General features: G+C 42.4%; 1 protein-coding gene across 1 annotated transcript in view; it reads right to left on the bottom strand.

The window, feature by feature from the left end:
• Positions 1–17,814, bottom strand: part of KCNIP1 (potassium voltage-gated channel interacting protein 1) — a 365,586-nt gene that overhangs the window by 231,176 nt on the left and 116,596 nt on the right. The gene's annotated exons all lie outside the window — the stretch shown is intronic.

Below are 17,814 nucleotides of genomic sequence, written 5' to 3'. Positions count from 1 at the left end.
GCCAACTAGATGCCTCTAGGAAACCCATAAGCTATATCCCTCACCCACTGTTTCTCTTCAGCTACCAATACTCGGGGTGAAATTTCCTCTGAACATGAAGATTTCATATAGCCTCCGTTCTATTTCTGATGTGCAGGCTGTGAGTGCCACTGCTTATGGAGCCTCAATGTGGCCACCCTCACACAATAGGGAACCCTGAGATTTGCAGAAGTACAAGAAACCCAAAAGATTGCTGAGACAGAGCATTCCTTTACAGCAGCTATGCTGATTCTTCCTCAACAAGACTTGTTCTTCTATATGAGGAATCATTTTTATTTACTAGCACTTTACCAATTACCCTGGAAATACATTAAGCTAACTGGCCTGTAGTTACTACTATGACCGTTTTTTAAACTATGGTGCTGACTGATTCTTAGTTTTACACAAGCTAAACATTATTATTGAAACAACATGAAGCTCTAGCTAATCTATGAAGACTGAGATTTGCCTTTATGTGATGACTGAAGCTGAAACTTGTAATCAGATATCTTGAACTGTGTTTTCATCATTTATAAGTAAATATATTTTGGAGGACAATCCAAATTCAATCAGAGCCTTTCTGCCCTGCCATTTTCCTAATCTAACCTCCCCCAAGCAGCTATTAGCACCTTACGGAACAAATACAGGTGTTACAGAGGTGCCTGACACAAGCACTCAGACAGCTAACTGCAGCTTCAGAGGGAGCAATTTAGATGGGGTGGGGTGGGGGGAGAACAGAGAGACCATTAAGCCATCCTTTCTATAGCACCAATACGCTCATCAAAATAGAAGTCTCCTGTATCTTCTCTTTAAATAAATAAATGGAAATGTCAAGAGAGCTGATAACAGAACTTCCACCCCATGTCCATTTCAGCCTGTGGATATGGTTAAACCATTGCTATTGTTGGTGTGTACTCACATATGAACATGTTATTTATGAAGGGCATTTCAGAATTGGAAGCAGCAGCAGAAATTAATTCTATATGCAGAGAGAGCTGGATTCTAAAATGCTTCTTTTAATTCATCCATTAGAAGAGTAAATGGATGGTGGGAATGTGTGTGTGTGTAAGGGGAATATACCTTTTCATTGATACTGAAATCCATTGAATCTCCCTCCCTGTCCCACAGAAAAATCAGGGGAATTATTAAGCAAGTCTCCAGTGCTCTGACCTTTGACGTAGCTTGTAAATGAAGAAAACATGGTTGAGATAAATTGGGAAGACATCGGTGGTAAATGTTTGAAAGCGGAAGGCATGTCACTGGTGCTATTGTGTTTGTGGTGCTGATTGATGTTCCCATTGTTTCTCCAATAAGTCAGATTGGCTCATTACTGCTTGGCAAGGACATTTATTTAAATTATGCTTAATGCAAAATATTCCCTCTCCATGAATTCTCAACTTTAGAAATCCATGAAAAGGCTTTTCTATGATAGATTAAACTAGCTTCTGGTCCAGAACTTATATCTGTATATTGTAATGTTTAGTAACAAACTTCCCCTGGCCTGCTTAAGTATGGGTTTGTGGCAAAATTAGGGTGTCCAAATGAAAAGGGGGCCAGGGCTCCTGTATCTTTAACAGTTGTATTGAAGAGGGAATTTCAGCGGCTGTCATTTGTATGCATGCATCAGCTGGTGAAATTCCTTCTTCATCACTACAGTTAAAACTGCAGGAGCCCTGTCCTCTTTCACTAGAGTGACCAGATACAAAAGAGGGCAGGGCTCCTGCAGCTTTAACTGTAGTGATGAAGAGGGAACTTCACCAGGGACTTGTCTATATGGCTTGTTTACCCTGACCTAAATGTGCATATTCGCATCTTAGGTTACATGAGGCAGCCGCCCATTCACAGCAGCGCCAGGTTTTTAACCTTATAATGCGCATCTTTGCATTTGCTGCTTACCACGACTTTTAGAGCAGGTCTGAGTTTGTACCGCCTTATGGCTATGTGTCTTTGGGCGAGTTTAATCGGATTTTGACATGTGGGTGGAGCTTTGAGGGTAGGACAACGTGATTGGCCCATTTCCTGATTTTGCACCAATTGGCTGCCTCCTTCCTTTGCATGTGAGGGGCATTCAGGGCAAAGAGATCAAAGTGCAACAACAGCAATAGTGGTGGCAGCGAGGTGACCAGGGCCCCCCTCCAAGTTGCCCTGTCCATGCCGATTGCTGTGCAGGTCTGGTGCTCTGGCGCTGCGGGGGGTGGGGGCAGTCGCTGAGCCAGCTGCCCGGAGCTCACAGGGGGTGGGGGAGTGTTCTGAGGTGAGGGCAGTGGCTGGATCAGGGCATCCCCCACGGGGCCAGCAAACAGGACAGTCGACAGAATGGCGAGTTGGAGGCAGCTCAGCCTAGCCGTGTTCAGCTGGGGTGGGGGGGAGAGGGCGACCTGATGAGCCAGTTTCAGAAGCATTGAGTTATACAATAAAAACTAGCCTTTTTTAAAAAAGGTGCAAAGAAAGTTAGACTGAACATGCATGTTTATACAGAAAATATTCCTACAATTCCCAGAATTTCACAGCTAGCATGGCAGGCTGAAGAGATCCTAGAAGTTGTAGGACATTTTCTGTCTAAACATACATTGGATTGTGCTCTTAATCTGTGCAATATGAAAAGGGTTCCAATATAAAATAATGCATTTTGTCCCTAGCAGGGCAGGGAACCTGTAGCCCTCAAGAAGTTTTTGCACTATGATTCTCATCTGCCCTAGCCAGCATGAGCAATGGTCAGGTTTGATGGAAGCCACAGGTTTCCCAGTCTTGTGCTATAGGTATATGTGAAACCCTCTGAGAAATCATCATGGTCTAACCAAAGAGTTTCCTTTCTTTGGAATTCCTTAGTTGTTCACTAAAAAAATGCACATTTTGACCAATATCAAAAGGTTGGTTCCTGATTTACACTGGATCAACTGGGTTGGAGAAAGTGGAGTTCATCACCCCCTCCTTTCTATGGCAGTTTCCCCACCCCCACTGGAAATACTACACAGAATCAGGGGATTCTCTTAATGGAGTGAACTGTGGTGTAGACAAAATTTTGGTAGCACCTCTTTTCTTTTATTGCTTTCCATGCAGTTTTTACAGAAGAAAGCCTATGTAACATCCAGACCAGCAGATATCAATTATGTAACAAAATATCAATCTTTGCAGGCAACAGATTTTGTTGCTCATCATTGCACATCATGGTCCCGTTAATTAGATTTAGTGCACCCAGGAAGTGATGCACAACCATTTTGCTTTCTGATTATTCATTGTTCACACAAGGAACACAAAGCACTTAAATGGGCAGATTTTCACAGAAACCATTTCTGTTTCAGACCTTCATTTCTGATGTGACCTGGTGAAAGTCTGGAAGGTAATTTTAACTGGCTAATAGTTATAGAGACACATTATAGTGACATTTTATTAAACAATCTTTCACTGGAGATATTGTGTAAGCTTTTGAGATGGAAAACTTGTTTAAGTATGTGTGAAGCCGAGCTGAGACAGTCCTATTGCAAATAATAGGGGAAGCTCAAGAACAATGCTAGATAATGACCACATTGTAAAAAAAGAGAAAAAGAAAAGGCAAATGGTCAATGAGCCACAGGAAATTCAGTTCCAAAAAGTGAAAATTCTGTCTTTTTGCCTTTTGCACTTGAAATAATATGACTGCTAAAAATGCAAGCTCATAATTACCAGTATGCTCTACATGCACTAGCAAAGACCCACCACCACCACCATTTTGTACCCATGGGCACATTTGGGAATTTGAGAAGTTGCCTTGGGGTGCTATCACAAAATGGCTCCCCACAGTGGTTGTGGCTGTTATGAGAGCTAAGGAATTGGTGGTGGGAGAGGAACAGTGAGGCTAGGGGATGGGAAAAATTACAAGGCAAAGGGGTTGAAGAGAGAGAAACAGCAGGGCTAGGTGTAGGGTTAGGAACTTTGTGTTGCTTGGAACTCCATCTCACTTTTGGCTCGATGGGGTTCCACAGGGTGCCCAACTTGGCTCACATTTGCAGCTGAGCCCCAGCTTTTTCCCCAAACACCATCGAGCCAGCTGTAATCTGGTCAAGTCCCCTCCCAGTCCAAAGTGGCGCGAATTCCTGCCCAATGCAGGATGGTCAGTCTCCCCCTTGTGCCGCCCACAAATCCCTCCCCGTGCCTAGGCTTTGCCTGGCACGGCAGAATGGGCATTGAGCTCTACCCCGCCCTCAGGATGGATTTCTTTGACAATCTTAGATAGGGTTGGGGAAGGGGGAGAAATAGTGAGGAAAGAGGTTGCAGGGAGAGAAATAGCGAGGCTAGAAGCTGTGAATGAAGAGAAAGAGGTCAAAGGGGGAAGGTCTGTACGGATGGAAGAAGATTGGACAGGCCAGGAAACAACTCTTTCCTTCTCTTCCTGCTTGCCAAACAGCTGATCGGTGGCAGGTCCAGGAACAGGAAGGGGTACCTTAAAGTTTTCATGTTATTGCATTAAAAAATAATTGACAGGGAGTGGAGAGCTCCGTGGGTGCCATTTGGAGGTCCCTGCGGGTTCCATTGTGCCTATTGTGAGGATGCAAGGATTGCAGTGGAGGAGTAGGAAAACCCAGTTTTATGGGCAGAATCACACTTATGCTTCTCTAAATCCATCCATAGGTTTCTGCAAAGAGTTCATTTAAAGACCTGTGTCAATCCCCTTGAATTTTTTTCGTTTTATTTTAAATTATTTTTAGGGCACCTTTAAAGGTCGATCCTCTCAGCTGTTAAATCCCTGCTAAAAATTAGGGGATATTCATTTACATCTTCTGTCTTCTTAAGGCGCAACTCTTTAGGCATAAATTTAGCAGTCTCTTAGGGATGCAATCCTATGCATGTTTAGACAGAAAAAAGGCCCTACAATTCCCAGAATGGCTGGCTGGGGAATGCTGGGAGATGTAGAACTTTTTTTTCTGTCTAAACATGTATAGGATTGCACGATTAATCATTTAGTATTGTCACCATGTTGGTCCCAGAGCTCCTAAAATACACAAATATGCTCTATACTTGTCTACTCAGAAGTAGGCCCAATTGAGTTCAATGAGGTAAGTGTGTTTAGGATTGCAGTTTAAGATTTTACACTGAATGTTGATTTTGGAAGATTGCTTTGTCTTGCATTTAAACATAGCCCTGAATTTTCTGATGTAAATATGTTAAGTGCATTTTTCAATGTTTAATCTTGCTTAAAATCTATTGCGCTTGCTTCCTATGCATAAAGCCTAAGGACCTCTGTCAGTCAAATATGCATCCCACATAAATCCCATTAACATAATTGGAAAATACCTGGATGTGGGGAGAGAGAATATGTACACTCAGTTGCTTGCTTCAGTGTTGAGCTTTGACAGCTACTCTTAAAGCCTTGTTCATCATGCATTTGATTTTTAAAAATTCCTGCGTAGTTTTAGGAAGCTTCAGGTTTACCACCTGCTGTTTGTGCTTTTAACAAGTCTTCAAGAAATGCTATTTCATTACAAAATGACTCGGGACACATCCTAGCCTGACCTATTTTGGAAATTCTAACCTCAGCTGTCAGTGAAAGGGGTGATGAAAAGAATTTGCTTTCTCTGAGAAATGTGGAAGTACAACTAAACCTGTCACATCAATGTTCTTTATAAACTTTCTGAATTGAATTAAACCTAATTTCCTAATTGTTTAAGCCAGAGGTGTCAAACGCAAGTTTCAGGTTCCCATTCCAGGCATCTCCTTCCTCTAGGGTGACCAGATGAAAAGGCAGACAGGGCTCCTGTATTTTTAACAGATGTACAGAAAAGGGAATTTCAGTAGGTATCATTGGGATGCATGCAGCACCTAGTGAAGTTCCCTCTTCATCACAACAGCTAAAGCTGCAGGAGCTATACTAGAGTGACCAGATGCAAAAGACGACAGGCCTCCTGCTGCTTTAACTGTTGTGATGAAGAGGGAATTTCCCAAGGTGCTGCATGCATGGTTGAATGTTGTTCAAAGAAATACTGTTTTATGTATGGTTGTAAGCTGCATTGTGAGGGCTTCTGCCCTGAAAGGTGCCTAAGAAATATTTTAAATGAAATAAATAATAAATAAATTGAGCTCCTATTATTATTATTATTATTAATAATAATAATAATAGAATGAATAAGCTGAAGGCAATGAATTTGTAGACGATAAAGTAAAAAAAAAATTATGAAAAAACTAAGATGCACAGGGGTAGATATGAGCCCACCAGCAGGTTCTTTTGCATATGTTATATAAGTTCCACCAGGGCTGTGAATTCCATGAGGCAAAGTGAATTCCCCACCTCAGGTGATGGAATGGCAAACTGCACACTCCCCACCGCCACCACCAGAAGGGCTTCTTCTGGGTGCTGCTAGGAGGATGGGCACCTGGGTGAGTGCCAAAGGCCAGGTGCTCTGGACAGCTCCAGATTATCTAGGAGCAATTTACAGCACTATCAAAAAAAGCCTGTTTCCTTGATTTTAACACCACACTCTGAGATTTAAGACCTTTTTGCTGAGAAGGAGGTTAAGCTAACTTTCCCTCACCCACAAAAAAAAACAACCCATCCCTGAGGTCAACCCCTGAGACATGGCAGCCCTGGGCTGTGAAAATTCCAGGAATTAGATGCCTGAATGGAGCCTTATAGCAGAGCAAGTTTTCCACTGCTTCTTGGCACCTGAGTCCTAACTCTCAAGATGCTGACCAGATGGCGTCAGATCATCAGTTGTTATGAAGGACATTGAAATGCAGCTTTTGGCAGCAATGTAAAAATCTTGCCTAAGGAAGGAATCAGAAGCAGTGGCATCCAGACTGGCAACTTCTCACAGCAAGGAGCTGTTTCAAGAAACAGCTTTAAAGAAGTTAACTCACGAGAAAACAGGATGTGTCAGGTACAGATAGCTTCGCATAGCCTCCATTAGTGTTTGAGAGACTGTCCTGCTACAGGACCTCCCCCCAAAAATTGTTGTCTGTTGGGATCTGTGCAGCTGCCTATTGGACTCAAATTTGGGGGTGGGGGAGTCATAGAAGGGTTATTAGGTTTGCCCACTTTAGCATTCAAGCAACAATGCTCCACAGCCCCGTTCAGAAGACACCTTAAACCATGGCTTTAACTATGGTGGTTAAGCCAGAAAGCCAGGCTACGTTCGGAAGACACCTTAAACCATGGCTTTAACCATGGTGAATAAAGCAAAAAGCCTTATTCACCATGGTTAAAGCCATGGTTTAAGGTGTCTTCTGAGCGCAGCCTAGCTTTTTGGCTTAACCACCATGGTTAAAGCCATGGTTTAAGGTGTCTTCTGAACACAGCCTGGTTTTCTGGCTTAACCATGGTTAAAGCCATGGTTTAAGGTGTCTTCTGAACGGGCTCCATAACAACATGAGGTTTGGTTACTTTATGTGAGATTTTACATACACAGTTAGGCATTTTACCCTTCTATGCTGGCTGAGGGCAAATAACAATATTCACTTACCACCACATTTAATTGTACAACAGACTTGTAAGTTAGGTATGGTCTGTTATCCTGCCCATTTTGCAGGTGGGGAATTAAGACTGAATACTGAGTTCATGTCAGAAAGTCAGACAGACAAAGAAAAAGAAAGAAAGACTGTGGTTGACTCAGGATTTGAACTCCATGCTCCCAGGTTCAAGGCCAATGCTATCCACAGGATTCATTTACAATTCTATTTTGTGCAATATATTTGCAGTATGAATCCCCAGGAAGGTTGACTGTGACTGATGCTTGTCAAAAAAGATATGCCAGAGAGTTTGAGGGTGGGGAAAAGGATCAAAATTAATTTCAAAATAGAAAATGATACTTTTCAAAACCAAGGTTGCAGGATTTTCCCCTGCAGCCATGAGTCTTCTACAGAGCTTTCAGTGTTTCATCATTACCAGTGTTATATAGTGACAGTGCTGAAATGTCCAAAATGTCAGAATGATGTTATTATTATTTTACTTACTATTTTCAGTTAGCGCAATAAAAAAAAATTAAAGTTGCTACTTGGCCAGTTTAAAATTTGTCCTCTCTTGGTTTTTGAATCCTTCCTGTTTTTGTTCAAAGCTGGTAGTTTTCTCTATTGTTTTATCGCTGTCTCAATCAAGTGATGTGCAAAAATTATCAGCATTCTAAGAGACTGGGACCACAGATTGATTTAATGTCCAATCTAAAGTATATTTACTCAGAATTCAATGGGGCTTACTCCAAGCTAAGTGGATATAGAATTGCAGACTAAATATAAATCAGATGGACACAACTTTTGATATCTGGAGATCTAGAAATTCTTTTACACGGTTGCTTATGGTACTCAACAAGTACGTTTTATGCACTTATAGTTTCTCTTTTCATCCCTTGATAGTCTCAAACAATGCAAACTGTTGCTGAAGAACATAGCATCGTCACACACTGGCAGCCTATCTAATTTATTGAGGATGAAATGTTAACAGTAAGAAATAGAGGGAGGGGTGGAAGGATCTTGCATTACAGAAGAAACATAACTAAGTTTTAGAAAGACGTGACACTGAAATGATGAAGGGAAACGTTTTGACAGCATGAATGTCTAAGTTCATACTGAAAGATAATTCCAACTTCATGTTCGCTAGGCAATAATAATTATTGGAAGCCACCATGCTGACCAAATTAATAGTAATAAAAAGCCAGAGGATATGTAATATGAGTCATTCCTAGTTCCCAGAAAATCATCTTTGGAGATAAGAAGAAAAGCTTTTACGTAAATACAAGTGATGCTTTTGAAACAGGTGGCTGTGAAAATTAGGGGTGTGCACGGACCCCCCAATCCACTTCGTGGCCAGATCTGGAAAATCCGGATCGGGCCCGATCCTCTTCGCGCCGCTCTGCCCGTCTCCCGCTCCGCTCCGCGGAGTGAGATCCGGCTTCGCCGCCGTCACTATATGGACGGCGGCGCAAGATAAGCCACCCACCCACCCCACCCCCTTACCTTCCTCCGTCGCGGGCTTCAATTGAGGCCCCGGTTGAAGCCGGAAGAGGCCTCAGCCTTCACTTCCGGCTTCAAACAGGGCCTCAATTGAAGCCTGCGACAGAGAAAGGTAAGCGTCCCTCCTCCCTGCTCCCTTACCTGGTGCTGCTGCCTCCACATGGATGGTGCCGCCGGCAGCGCCAGATTAGTCCCCCTCCCCCCCCCACTTACCTGCAGGCGAAGCTCTGGATTGAGGCGATCCTCTTCGCCTCGATCCGCAGCCCCCCTGACTCTCTTCGCCTCCACCTTTTCCGGAGGCAAATTAGGCTGCCTCACTCCTGCTTCTCTGAACCGAAGAGAAGCGGAGCACATCCCTAGTGAAAATGGTATCAACACTAGTTTTGATTTTGTCTTTTTAATGCCAGACTTTATTTGTTTATTCCACCCAAGGTGACAGTGCAATACTAATGAGATCTACTCAGAAATACGCCTCACTGAGTTCCATTTGACTTATTCCCAGGTAAGAGTGCATCCTAGTGTCTGAATAAGTGTGTCTAAGATTGTACTGCTCAACTATACCTAGATTAAAGGACCAGCACTACCTGCTCATTAGGGATGTGTGCTCCACACTGGAAAGATCTGATAACCACGAACATCTGCAGAGCATTCAATCTTCCAGAGCGGAGATTGGCCGCTTCTAAACCCATAGAATAATTTCAGAGTGAAGACGCGCCCAATCGGAGCTTCTAGCATCTCCAAAATTATTTAACCATTTCGTGTGTGTGTGTGGTGTGTCTAATTGAAAACTTCCCAATAAGGAACATGGAGTGATGGGGTGGGGTAGTTTTGATAATTGATATTGACATCTGTGACTAACCAATTAGAGAGAGAATAGATAGATAGATAGATAGATGATAGTGTGTGTGCAAAAATCTGAAGAAATCCTTTTAAAAAGCCTTTTGAGTGTCTGTTCTGTTCTTTAACTTAAAATCAGAAAAAAGAAGCCGATCCAATTGAAATCCTTCAAGCCAGCCCACTGTCCATGTGACTGTTGTTTGATTTACTTCCGCCATTAAAAAATCTTCTTGTACTTGTATGTTTGTGTGTTTTAGGTTGTGCAGTGCACGCAAGCAGTACACAATTCATAAAGCACACTTTGATAACATTCCATGAAACACTGATTGCTGCTGCTGGTTCTGGTTGTGTGGGGAGAGGGGGAATGCAGGGCTGGTTGGTTGCGTGTTTTTGCTTGGATTCATAGAAGTCATCCACAGTGTGGAAGTGCTGCTGTGCTGGCATCATCCGTGAGTAAGCTCCTTCTCCTGAGTCAGTCTCTTTACTTCAGTTAAACTATTACTCCTATTGACTGGCTGGGCTTCCAGTGCTGGGGGGGGGGAGCGTCCTCCTCCTCCTCCTCCAAGCTGTTGTTGCCTTGACTCGACTCACGCCAATGTGCCCGACCAACATTGTGTGTGTGTGGGGGGGGGTGCCTCCTCCTCCTTATCCAGCAAACCTCCTGTCCTCTCTGAGGATGGGTAAGCTGTGTGCTGGTGTTGTGGCATTTATTAATTTATATTTACTTATTTATTATTGCACTAAGTACTTATCCCATTGCTTCGTTTCCCTCTCCCTCACCGTACCAATCAAGCCGCAAGAAGTGCCTGAAAGGACATTTGAGTTCACACTTTAAAAATTCCCTATAAATCAGTGCATGCAAGGATCTGTTCCAACCTTAGCATGCCTAAAGCCCTCTTTAAAAGCTGCCACAGTGCCAATTTTCATGTGTTTATCTTTAAAACTGAGGGAGCTGTAAGCATTTCTATTGACAATAATGTAGCAGTTACCTGAAAATGGAATGGTTCTTCGACGGGTAATTCAACGGAGTGGAGAGAGGGACCCACTCTGGAAATCAGAACAGAGAATAACCTCAACAAAGCTCTGCCCCAAAATTTGGGGCAGAGAATACCCACTCTGCACACCCCTATTGCTCTTATTATACATTTGAATCCAAACGCTATTCTGGAATAAGTCAGCATGCCTTTAGAATAGATTTGCTTTTTAACATATTGCAATCACTAAAGCACAGTTGTTTTCAAGACAGCATCTTCAACACTTTCAATAAGGATAAGATTATATGCACAGAAATATTAAATTAATATAAGAATAAGAATAAGAATAATAAGAATAATAATAAGAATAAGAATAAGTAGTTTTATTTTCTATTTCTATGAATTGTTGTAAACGTCCCAGAGAGCTTTGACTATACGGTAGTATAGAAATGAAATAAATGATAATAAATATGATGATGATGATGATGTTATCATTTTTAAAGACTCTACTTTGGGAGCTGTGTCTAATCAAATTTCTCAGGATTTATGGATTAGATTTTTTTACTTATGTACTACTATTGGTATCTGAAGAACAATACTATAGTGGTGAAGGAAGAGTTTCACTCCTTAACCAGCAACAGATTATTTTCCACTCCAGCATGGAGCTGCAGTGTCTAGAATTGAAATAACTCCAATCCTGTGGCGCTAAATCAAATTCTAGCTTTTATGCATTCAGGAAGGTGCAATGAGACATGAAAGTATGAATTTTATCTTTCTGATCTTCAGACTCATTTTAATTACGACCATTCACAACAGGTAGGAACGGCTACATATTTCCAGACATCCAAAATAAGCACCCAAATATTCTTCCCCCCCCCCCCCAGTGCTGACCTTTGCAGAGCTATTCTTAACAACATTGGTCAAAGGCATCTTCTGAAGTCTCCCAGAACATCTGCCTGAGATCGCTTATATATGGCCATGGTTTCCCATCTTATGGTTCCCAGATAACCTTGGTCATTTGACAACTGAAACTGACAGCTTAGCAGCCTTCACAGTCGAACAGCTGCAGGTCTATTATGCTCTCAGGGTGCACTAATTGTATATTTGTGGAAGTGCTAATAAATTGCCCCATGAACCTGTAGCCGAATGTCATTTTAAGTTATGAATTTCTGCTGAAGAAAGCTAGGGTCTTTGATTTGCAACCATACAAAGGGTTGTTTGAATTAAGTTCATTAATTACAGCTCAGATGCATCATCTTATAGGATGGATGTGACAGATGCCTGGCTATTTCCTCAGTTGAAAAACAGTTTCAGTTTTAAAGAAAGGAAAATTATTTATCCAGATACAGAATTCCCTAAGCAAGAGTTACTTGAGGAGTGCAGATGAAGATCCCAAAAAGTGATTATAGCTAGTACAAAAAGAAGAAAAGAATTCCTCCATTATTCAGTTTTGTAGATGTTTGCAAATGTTGCATGCACTAAGTTTGAAAGTGAAAGACAAGCCTTTCAGTTCACTTGCTGTTCAGACACTGATTTCATTTTGCCCCTAAGTAGCTGATGCTCCATTATGAAAGAGGTGAAAAAAGCTGGGAAAACCCCATATCACTCAAAATATTCAATTGTACGCCTCACAAATTTACAAATGGTGTGTGTGTGTGTGTGTGTGTGTGTGTGTGTGTGTGTGTGTATGACCCCATCATGCATTCACCTGGTGTGTAACAGGAAGTGAGACGGTGCTGGCCTACCAAGAACCCTCTGTGCTAACGTACCAGCCAATCACATCACATCTATATCACCTAATGCCCCCTCTACACTGACATAATGGCCAGTCATGCCTCCTTCCACTCTGCCCTGCCCCCCAGCAACTACATGTTTAGCCTCAGTGAGAATGGGCCTTAGGCTGGTAGGGACAATGGAGCATGTGGCTCACTTACATGATGAGGAATCCGGGATGAGCCTTATGCACATCTGCCCATTCTTACTGGGGCCTGACATGTCGCTGCCAATTGGCATCATTGCATTTCCACCTGAACAGATCCCTAAAACCAGAACTGCAAGTTACAGGTAGGGGGCAGTGTTGCAGTTATGTTAGTTCATGGGAATTTTGACCATAGCTTTAGGACCTTTATTATTATTATTATTATTATTATTATTATTATTATTATTAATTTATATAGCACCATCAATGTACATGGTGCTGTACAGACTAAAACAGTAAATAGCAAGACCCTGCCGTTTCCTGTGATTTCTTCTTTTTGCTCTTCCTCTTGCTCCCCCCATCTCCCATTCTTTCTTTCATTGCTGGGAGTAATTGTTTGCTCTCTCACTCCAGCCTGTGTAATGGAACACAAAATAGACTGAACAAACTTCTTTTTGAAACTCTATGTTGTACTTGCATTTATATGCAAGATAATTTGTGAGTAAAATTATTTTATCTTTTCTTTACTAAAGAAGGGTGTGGTCTCCTTTTATTCTTAGATAGTCTTGTATGTATGTAGAACTGGTAAATGCTCATTCTGTTTTGCCTTTTTATTTATTAAAACCTGTTATGTAACATTGTTTATGAAGCTGTATTTGTTTTTGTTTTTGTTTTGTTTTTTGGTAACCGCCACTGGAGTGTTCTTTAAGAAACTGCAGAGCACAATGGAGTATGCATCCAGAACACTTAGGTGCTACTTGGGGTTATTTTGCTAATAGGGAAGTATTTAAACTGGCCCTCTGTTCTGTCCTTTCACTTTCCCTTCTTCCATTTCCATTAATTACATAACATGTTGCTGACCCCTCTCTTTCTTTTTTTCCTCTAGTGTAAGTGTGTGTGGCTCTTATTCAGATTGGGATCACAGATTGGGATCCCATTCTTTCCCCCAGCTATTTGATTTTTGAAATTTGCTACACACACACACACACACACACACAGTGGATGAGGTTTAAAAGCCTCCATTTACACCATTGGAGCCATTTGTTTTTCTTTGTTAATCCCTTCCATGAGGTGGGGGAGATCAGGGCTACACACTTACACTAGAGTAAAACAAAACAAAAAAACAAAGAGAAAGGTCAGCTACATGCTACATAATTAATGTTGCATGTGGTTTGGCCCCATGATTCTTAAGTGAGCATGGGATTCTTTATATGATGATCTTAAGAGAGAAAGCGGGGGTTGTCTCTGGCACCATCCACTGTCAGCATGTAGCCTATAAGGGAATGCAGTCCTTGATGGGAGGGAGGAAGGTTGCCCACTCTCAGGTAGAGCAATATCCCCCCTGCCTGAATCACATTCTAGAAATTACAATCTGGAAGGAACAGAACCATTGGAGCATGACATCCCCATCTTAGACATGGTGGATGGTATCAAAAGTTGCTGAGACATCTAGGAGAATTAATTCAGACACACTCGCCTCACCTTTTCTCTGTTCTTCATCCATCACAGCTACCAAAACTATCTCAAGTGCCAAAGCCCACTCTGAAATCGGATTTAAATGGATCCAGATCACTGATGTCATCCAAGAGAGTGTCAGTCATTTCCTGGCCACCCTTTCCCAAGGAGGTGATATTTGTGACCAGCTGGTCATTAGAATAGTCCTCAGGAGGGGTATTGTTCTTGCACTGAGAAGAGGATTCCGCCTGCTGCTCCCAGACAACTAGAGACAAAACCCATGTTGAATTGTGTTGTGAAAAGGTTATCCCACTCATTCCACTTGAAAGTTAACAGGAGTTTGGCCAACTTGATCTGTGCATCGTCTTGCCAAACTCATGAGGCAAAGAAGCACTGGGACCTACCAGGTGTTTCATGTCAAACCTCGGTAGCAGGTTGCCATCATGGCTTCAGCTAAGGAATACTTAGGCTGTTTCTACACCTGCGTTTTTCCCCGGGATTGTCCCAGGATCATCCCTGAGCATGCAAATGACACACAGGAGATCCCAGGAGCAGGCGGGGATGATGCCTCTATTTTCCTGGGATAATCCTTAGGTGTAGAAAGGGCCTAAGTTTTGTACATGCAGTTAGAATTAGCTCTCATTTCCTCCCTTAGATATGAAGAAATATTATGTAGACATAAGCAGGGCCCTTGGCCAAGGGAAAATGTGAACGTCAAGGAGCATCAATGTGTAGTTTTATTGAATCCCTCCCCTAGCTCTTAATACATATAAGCAGGTGCTGCCTCTCAAGTGGAGCTGAATTCTTTTTAATTACACTGAGAGACACTCCAGCATTTCAGTCCAGATGCAGAAGTTCAGCGAGTGTGATAATTAAATGGGCTCTACGCCAGTTCAGCTAACACCTACATAGAGAATGCTGCAAGAGGGAAGTGCTGGTGAGCCAGCCAGGTTTTGTGTGGCACACCATGTTTAAGTAAGGAAAGTTTAAAATGTACTCATATAGGCTTATTTAATCTTATCACATCAGTGACAGCACGCTGGTTCCATCCGTGGGGTGATGCATGCTTCGTCGTGCATTAGTGACAGTACAGAAGGAAGAACGAAAGGAATTCCCATTGGCTCTGTTCTTTGATGCAAATTGCATTTTCCATGCGGCTAAAATCCCATTGCCGGCCCAAATAGTGAAATGTTTTGTGAGAATTCCTAACGTACTTCTCTGACTTCCCAACTGACCTGTATATGCAAGCCCCATTTCCAAATGTTGAGTGTTGCATGTCTCTCAGCATGTCTTACTAATTACCAATTAATGCCATGTTTTGCCATGCTTACCAAAGCAGAAATGTGTATGCTGATAGTTGATTTCTTCCATCCCTTTTTGATCCAGTGCGCTTCTCATTTCTTGAGCACAGTGGGCAGAAGGTTTCAGTGTTGTTACTTTCTTCATGGGCGATTAATGAATCAACCACACAGAAAAACCTTTTCAACATTACACTATTTTTCAAAAGACAGACTTTGGGGAACAGCTCCATGACAACTGGTTGCTGTGAAGTAGAGGATAGTGGGCTGGAGAAAACATAGGTTCAAGTCTTTTATAAGATGGAAGCGTTTGAGTTACTGACCCTTCTCACAAGTTTGTTATGAGGATATAATGGGAGAACTAATCATAAATAAATAAAGGTCAGCTACGTTGCAACTTCAGCCATCTTAATGGCTCCACTTCTGATGATCAAGAGGATGGTAATAATAATGAATATCATATGTTAATAATGAAAAAAATAGCCAAGCTTTTGTACACAACTGATAAAAAACTCAATCCTCAACACAACAGTTTCCAACCTATTTATACTTAAGGTGACACACAGGCCATTTCTACACCTGCCTTTTTCCCCGGGATCGGCCCGGGATCATCCCTGTGCATGCAAATGACACACAGAGGATCCCAGGAGCAGGCAGGGACGATCCCTGCATTTGCCTGGGATAATCCTTAGGTGTAGAAAGGGCCACATAGAGAGAAATTGAGGGAGATGCACATAGTACGCAACCACAAGTTATTAGAAAACATTGGTGAAGATTTGAAGAGCGTTCTGTGTAAGCATAAAAGTTCCACTGGCACCATGAAGGAGCCATTTCCAGTGCAATTCACAAATGGGTCATCTTAATGGAAAATGCTTGTGAAATCCAAAAGGACAGAGGAAAACCTGAGGCTGCCACACACTAGTGATGATATAAACAAAAGCAAACATCTCAAGTTTGTAATCGCAGTTGGATCCATTGTCACAAATTACAGTAAGGCAGATTTGGAATCCTTTGTGTGTGTATCAACTAAGAAAGGAACATCTGCCTCAGAGCAAAAAAATACATAAACATATCAATAAGGTAGAAAAGGCCCATGGCTCCATGGTAGAACATGCTTTGCATGCAAAATGCCCTTAGTTTAGTCTCAGCATCTCCAGGAATGGCTGGGAAAGGCTCTTGCCTGAAACCCTGGAGAACCCTGGACAATCAGTGTGGATGACAATGAGCTGAGTGGCCCTGAGTCGATAGAAGGGAGCTTCCCATGCTCCTTCCCTCTGTTAGGGCTAAGTGCAGGGCTAGAGAGGTGAAGTAAACAGGAAAACGAATTTAGGCGTAGATTCCAATGTTCAAGGGAATCAAAACCTAAATTCGGTTTTGAATTTAATTCCAGAATGCCAGGCTAGATGGGCCCTTGGTCTGATCTAGCATGGCTCTTCTTACGTTTTTAGACTATGGCCTTAGCTAGACCTACCTCATAGTCCACGATGGAGGAAGGAAGATCTTGTGTTGTGATTAACGTGAGATCCCTCCTCCATTTACACGTGAGGCGCGACAACCTCAGGAGGAGAGGCGTCGTGCCAGCCATTTTTATTTTTTAAAGAGGAAGGAGCGCACGAACGCTCGTGTGCTAAAGGTAAGTTTTTTAAAAATAATAATAACTTTTCAAGCTCCCCCCCCCTACCCCCAATGGGCGCAGTGCTCTTGAGGAGCATTGCACCCTGTGTGCGGCTCCTGGCTCCGCGCGATTCCACACGTTCCGCAGTCTCGGGTTAGGCTCAGCTCGGAACTGTGGAAAAAGCGGGCCCAAAGGGGAGGGCTCTCATCACTCCCTGATCCCGGGATCCCCTGTGCATCATGTGGATGCACAGGGACGATCCTGGGGTTCGCCCTGGGATTTCACCCGGTCTAGCTAAGGCCTATAGCTCTTCTAGTTTTTAGTTTGAAACCCCCATCCATCCAATCCAGCATTAACATACACATTGACCTGGGAGTAAGCTCCATTAAATGCAATAAGACTTACTTCTGAATAGACAAATGTAAGATTGCCCTGTAGCTGAGAGTGCTTCCAGATGACGATTTATCACCCACCCTCATTCATAGAATTTTACAGGGGTTCCAGATCATGTAGTCTTCCGCTTGAAACTCTCCTGAGTTTTCCTATTGCTGCTTCCATCCACAAAAAAAGAAATCAATTCAAGAAGGAAAAAACAGAACAGCTACACAAGGCCTTTGGGTGGTCGTGCTAGCAGTCCATTAGTGTTTGCTACAGCATTACTGATAGGACATCTACTCCAAGAGGCTGGTCTCCTCCTTTCATTGCACAGAGATTCTAAAATTAGGAATGCTCATTTTTATTTTCAAAATCCAAACAATTATTTATAAAATATTTGACCCGATA

Source organism: Elgaria multicarinata, chromosome 3 (genome assembly GCF_023053635.1).
Source record: "Elgaria multicarinata webbii isolate HBS135686 ecotype San Diego chromosome 3, rElgMul1.1.pri, whole genome shotgun sequence".
In the NCBI taxonomy this organism is placed as follows: Eukaryota; Metazoa; Chordata; class Lepidosauria; order Squamata; family Anguidae; genus Elgaria; species Elgaria multicarinata.
This window is presented reverse-complemented; position numbering and strand designations above follow the sequence as displayed.